Here is a 6,282-nt window from a genome sequence, read left to right as displayed (position 1 = left end):
TGAAACGACCAGCCTTCACTGCCTTTGAAGGAGGGAGGGGACAGGGCAGATTTGCCGTGCCGTTCCCACCCCCATCTCTTATATCTGATGGTAGAATCCTAAGGAGTTACTCTCTTGGTGGTTCATAAAGCCTTCTTGGCTCTGGGGGCTGAAGCAGTAACATACCATGTGAGGGTCTTTGTATCTGAATTTCCTCATCTTATGTTTTGGGCCAAGGTGACAGGGATTGGCCAAGAATACTTCTGCCACCATCCGCAACTGAGGCCCTGGATTTGCCTTTGACACCAGGCCCAAAGTGCATCCTGGAGACAGGTGGTCAGCTCCCAGCCCTAGGGATTAGCAAGTTCTAAGGGGGAGGGGTAAGGGGGACTGAGCTGGGGGCGCTGAGCTGGTTTGGGCTCCATTAGAGGGTGGATTAGGTCGGCTGTGGGGATTTGTGTAAAGCTGTCAGAGGAGCAAGCAAAAACCATGTCATCCTTCTCTCTTCTCTCCCCACATAGAAGGGCCCTGAATATCTCTGTTTTCAGAGCCATCCAGGCACCTGTGCCTGGCACAGTTGGGCGGTCCAGCTTGGTCTGTTGGACCAAGGTTGGCAAGGATGGGGCACTTAGCTAGTGCCAGGCCCCAAGCTTGATGTTGCAAAAGTCTGTATTACCTGGGCATTTGAGCTGGTAGGGTGCTGCTGCTGGGCTCACACCATCCCTCAGAGCCCTCCCCTGCCTAGGACAAGTCAGACAGGGCCACAGCTGACATCACAAAACAGCCTTCTGACTCATAGGATGAAAGCATCCTGTTGGTTCTTTGAGAGTAGGACGGACCAACAGCAAGCTGGGGCATTAGCCCTCACTGTGGTACATGAGGGAAGCGAGTGAGTGACCAGGAAAGGGAGAGAAGCAGGTGGGTTCCAGGCCAGGGGAAGAAATGGCTCTGAGAGTGAAAAGAGGGGCATCATGGGTGGGGCACCTGGGAGGAGGGATTAGCCATCCCTGCAAACGTGAGGACCAGGACCAGGGCTGAGCAGCTCAGAGGAAGGCAGAAACGAAGGCTCTGACTTTGGACACAGGAAAGCCAAGAATTTCATTTGAGATTGGAGAGGATAGGTCGAGCTCCTGGTTAGATTCAGTAAAGGGAGAAGTTTAATATGGCAAATACCACAGCTCTAAAGTTTCAGTTCAGCCCCACCATTGCAGCCTGCTGTATAATAAACAATCTTAGACATTTATCAACTGTTGATACAAATGTTAGTCCCTAACCACTTTTTACCTGTTCTAAATTTTTGAAATTCAAGTGTACCTGCCATAACAAAATAAACACTAGACTATCTCAAAAACAAACAAAAAAATAAATAAAATTTCAGTTTAGTGTTTTGAATACCAGTGTTTAGACTTCATATAGGTCTCTTCTGGGACTTATAGGAAGTGTCCAGAGTAGTAATTAAATAATTACAATGAGTGTTGAAAGCTTGCATTTATTGTGTGATATATATGTGTGTGTGTGTGCGTGCGTGCGTGTGTGTGTGTATTGCTAGTGCTAAGTTGCTTCTGTTGTGTCCTACTCTGTGATCCTATGGACCACAGCCTGCCAGGCTCCTCTGTCCATGAGACTCTCCAGGCAAGAATACTGGAGTGGGTTGCCATTTCCTTCTCCAGGGATTGATCCCCACCCAGGGATTGAACCTGGTTCTCTTACTCTCCTGCATTGGCAGTCAGATTCTTTACCACTAGCACCACCTGGGAAGCCTCACAACACTCTATGAAGTCCGTATCAGTATCATCCCCATATTACAGATGTATACTGAGGAGCACAGAGATGTCGGGAGCTAACTTACTCAGGACTACACAAACATTAAGCAATGGGCTTGGGATAGTGAAGCCAAGTCAGGCTGAACTCTGAGCTATGCTACTCACTGGGCTACACAGATGAGTCAGTATATATGTGCTATGCTATGCTATGCTAAGTCACTTCAGTCGTGTCCGACTCTGTGTGACCCCATAGACGGTAGCCTACCAGGCTCCCCCGTCCCTGGGATTCTCCAGGCAAGAACACTGGAGTGGGGTGCCATTGCCTTCTCCAATGCATCAAAGTGAAAAGTGAAAGTGAAGTCGCCTAGTCGTGTCTGACTCTTAGCGACCCCATGGACTGCAGCCTACCAGGCCCCTCCGTCCATGGGATTTTCCAGGCACGAGTACTGGGGTGGGGTGCCATTGCCTTCTCTGAGTACATATATATACACTGCTAACTGGGCTACACAGATGGCATCAGTACATGTAGATCTTTCTAACTACACATTTGTGCCCCTACCCCATGACCCTGCTTGTTGTAGATGTAATCCTGACAGAAAGGGAAGAGAGTGTTACAGAAATTACAATTTGTTTATTTTGAACATGTGGTTTTTTGGTTCCTGGGGAATTCCAACTCTGGAATTCCTTTGGAAGCAAGAGTCTCTCACCACATTTGTTAAGTTGCTAGAGCTGCCAGAACAAAGTACCACAGACTTAGTAGCTTACCCAGCGTATTTATTAGTTTGCAGTTCTGGAACCTGGAAGTCTGAAGACAAGGTGTCAGCAGGGTTGGATCTATTCAGGGGAGGATCTGTTCAGCTGTCTTCTCCCTGTGTAAAGACACCAAAAAGACACCAGTCTTATTGGAACAGGGCTCACCTTACTGACCTCATTTCACCCTGGTTAACTCTATAACAATTCTATTTTCTAATAAAGTCAACATTCTGAGATATTGGAGACTAGGATTTCAGTACATGAATTTCTGGGTAGGGAGATGCAAATCAGCCCAGGTTTTCAGCCCACATCTTTAAAACCTTTGCAAATGAGCTTTCATCCAAGTCTGCCAGCCCTTTGCTTTGGAACAAGAATAACTGATAACATAGTCATGAGGTGAGTGGAGGCAGCTTGAGCCAAGGCTTTGGCATGTGGACTCAGTACTATTACTCAGGTGTGAAATAGCCTTGAGAAGCTGTTCATTTTAAAGGAACTATTTGCTAAATAGCAGGGTATTCACTAGGAGATACTGGCTAATTGTTGTTGTTTATGGCAAACCTTTAACCAGAGTACACATTTTCTTCAAAATTAGAGAAATCAAACTGAGGAAAGACATAGAATGAATCTCAGGGAAGTTTTCCCAGATATAGTATAGAACAGCAGTCAGAAAAAAGTTTTGTTGGTTAATGGAACTTAGATTTAATAGAATTTTCTCCAAAATACACAGTATCAAGGTATGATCATAGCAAAACACTTTTTTTAAGGGCCATATGGTAGACCAAATAATCCACCCCTCACCCCAATCTCTCCAAGTCCTAATCCCCAAGACCTGTGAATGTTACCTTATATGGCAAAGGGGACTTTGCAGATGTGATTAAATTAAGGATTTGTGATGGAGAGATGATCCTAGATTATCCTGGTGGGCCCCATGTATTCATAAGGCTCCTTACAAGAGAAAAGATAATGTGACGGTGGAAGCAAGGAGAGATTTAAAGATGCTAAATGCTGGCTTTGAAGATGTAGATAGGAGCCACAAGATGAGGAGTGCAACCCTAAAACCTGGAACTGATGAGAAAACGGATTGTCTCCTAGAGTCTCCTGAGGGAACTGGCGCCTTGACTTTTATCCAGGGAAACTGATTTTAGAACTTTATGAGAGATTTGTGTTGTTTTAAATGACTAAGTTTGTGGCAATTTGTTACAGCAGCAATAGAAAACTAGCACAGGTCAGGTAGTAAATATGTTAGGCTTTGCAGACCATACAGTTTCTCTCCCAAGTGTTCAACTCTGCTAATGTGAATGGTCACAGACAGTTCCCAGAGCCAGCCGCAGGGGCATGGCAGGAATGCAAACCAGGCGCTAGCTGGTTGTGAGAATGGGACATCCCTTCTCAGTATTAATTTAGGTCCGGAACCCCAGCTAGTAGACCTGATTTGGGTTCTGGAGGGCCAGCTGGAGGCTGAGAGAGAGAGAGAAAGACAGTGAGTGACGAAAGTGGCACTGCAGAGCTTTGGATAAAAGAATTTTTTTCAATAAATAATGTGGAAAAATTGTGTGTCCATGTACACAGAATCAACTCCAGATGCATTATTGACCAAAATGGGAAATGCAAAGTGATAAAGCAGGTAAAAGATTATATATGAGAGTACTTTATCACCTTAGGGAAAGATATCATAAAATAAACATGAAAAGTAATAACCATGATATCTCCAGGTGGCGCTAAAGGTAAAGAACTCACCTGCCAATGCAGGAGACATAGAGATGGGTTCCATCCCTGGGGTGGGAAGATCCCCTGGAGGAGGAAATGATAGTATTCTTGCCTGGAGAATCTCATGGACAGATGAGCCAGGCAGGCTACAGTCCATGGGGTCACAGATTCAGACATGACTGAAGTGACTTGGCATGCAAGCATGCATAGTTTGACAACTTTAAGAATTCTATCAAGAGATATCGAATAGTGTAAAATATGTTGATATCATTGAAGCTAGATTTATGGGTTCATTATGCAATTTTTTCTAGAAAACAAGAGAAAAAGACAACAAAAAGAGTGAAAAGGAAAGCCACAGAGTGGGAGAATATATTTAAAAGTCATTAAGTGAAAGTTGAAGTGAAAGTGAAAGTCGCTCTGTCGTGTCTGACTCTTTGTGACCCCATGGGCTATACAGTCCATGGAATTCTCCAGGCCAGAATACTGGAGTGGGTAGCCTTTCCTTTCTCCAGGGGATCGTCCCAACCCAGGGATCAAACCCACGTCTCCCACATGGCAGGCAGATTCTTTACCAGCTGAGCCACCAGGGAAGCCCAAGTATACTGGAGAGGGTAGCCTATCCCTTCTCCAGAGAATCTTCCTGAGCCAGGAATTGAACCAGGGTCTCCTGCATTGCAGGCAGATTCTTTACCAACTGAGCTATCGAGAAGCCCTTAAAATTCATGTTACCAACAAATAACTGATATCCAGAAAGTAATAAAAAGATAAATTATACATGAGAAAAATGGGCAAAAGATTTGAACAGTCACTTCACAAAAGAAGATATCAAAATATCAAAAACCCAGTAACCAAATCAGCCTCATTAAAAATTAGGAAACTTCAACTTAAAACTATAATAAGCATGGCAGACCCACTGTCAACTGAAAACTCCATGTATTAATGCAGAGGGGAAGTAGTAGGAATTCTCAGATGCTACTAGTCAGAGGGTAATCCTCAGGAACACAGTTTTGCATTATAACTAAAGTTGAAGATATACATGCCCTATTTCTTAGCAATTTTACTGCTAGGTATAAACCTTAGAGAAATGAATGCATGCTGCTGCTGCTGCTGCTAAGTCACTTCAGTCGTGTCCGACTCTGTGCGACCCTATAGACAGCAGCCCACCAGGCTCCTCCGTCCCTGGGATTCTCCAGGCAAGAACACTGGAGTGGGTTGCCATTTCCTTCTCCAATGCATGAAAGTGAAAAGTGAAAGTGAAGTCACTCAGTCGTGTCTGACTCTTAGCGAGATGCATGCAAAATAATATTTGAAGTATTATTAATCATTAGAGAAAAAATTAAAAATAAATCAAAAGTGTATTAACAGTAGAGTAAATAAATAACTTGTGGTATATTCATATAATGGGATAGAATAATACATAGAAAAATGAGTGAGCCAAAACTATGCATACCAACACATCTTACATATTGTTGAATAAGTATACTGTGATTCCATTTTGTATAGTATTCATAAGTAAGCAAAGTAAATCATAATGTTTAGGGATGCATACTGCAGTGGTAAAACCACAAATAAATGCAAGGAAGGGTAGAGGGCACAGTGCTGCTAGGGACCATACAGGTGTTTGATTTATGCTGATGACTTATGAGTTATGCTACACATTTATGCTCTTGCATGTAAAAAAATGTGTGTCATTTTTCACAATTAAAAGATATCAAAACATAGAAAAGTTAGGACAATTAGCAAAAGTAAGATATGAGAAATATTAATAAATTGAAATATATCAGTAATTGGAATAAATGTCATTGGACTAGATGCTTCAGTTAAAATATAAAAATTTTGAGTTAAAGTAAAAGAAAATTCAGTTTAGGTTGCTCCCAAGGGATGCATGTAAAACATAAGGGCACAAAGTTGTGTACCCATCTGACCTATCTGATGGCTCCCTGGAAGACTCCACTTGAAAGGCTTGTCTGTATTATACCTGATTTGGTGCTCAACCAGTGCTAAAAGTCTTCCCCTGGAGAACACTTGTCAAAAAAATTTGCAAGCAAATGTCATAATATTGAGGCTATGATGATAGATA

This window comes from Bubalus kerabau, chromosome 1 (assembly GCF_029407905.1).
Source record: "Bubalus kerabau isolate K-KA32 ecotype Philippines breed swamp buffalo chromosome 1, PCC_UOA_SB_1v2, whole genome shotgun sequence".
NCBI lineage: Eukaryota > Metazoa > Chordata > Mammalia > Artiodactyla > Bovidae > Bubalus > Bubalus kerabau.
This window is presented reverse-complemented; position numbering follows the sequence as displayed.